Raw genomic sequence first — 502 nt, forward strand, 5'->3', positions numbered from 1 at the left:
ATTAGGGGACCTAAAGATTAAAGTTAGTGCTTTGGAATTAGGGGACCTAAATATTAAAGTTAGTGCTTTAGGGTTAATGTAACTAATTAGTGGATTAGTGCTGCCCACCACTGCACCTGACTAAAGTCTGGCGACATCCTGAGCTCTGATGTTTCTGGAGGTTTGAATTTTTCTGAATGACGAGGAGTTCATCACTGATTGTTTCTGTCTGCTGGTTCTGACCCGATCAGTCAGCTCACACAGAGACGCTGAACTACAGACGAGCTGAGAGGAACGACGGCTCTTTAAGGAAGTGACTTGTCCCGAGACACGACAGAGACAATTTGAGGAGGAGGAGCTGAGGACGAAGGCTTTCTCATGCTGATAACACGTCCACCCACCATCAGTCTGGTCCTCATCGTGATCTGATCCTCCACAGGACAGACCAGACAGCTTCATTCAACACACACACACACACACGTACACACACACACACACACACGTACACACACACACACACACA

This window comes from Austrofundulus limnaeus, unplaced genomic scaffold (assembly GCF_001266775.1).
Source record: "Austrofundulus limnaeus strain Quisiro unplaced genomic scaffold, Austrofundulus_limnaeus-1.0 Scaffold2791, whole genome shotgun sequence".
In the NCBI taxonomy this organism is placed as follows: Eukaryota; Metazoa; Chordata; class Actinopteri; order Cyprinodontiformes; family Rivulidae; genus Austrofundulus; species Austrofundulus limnaeus.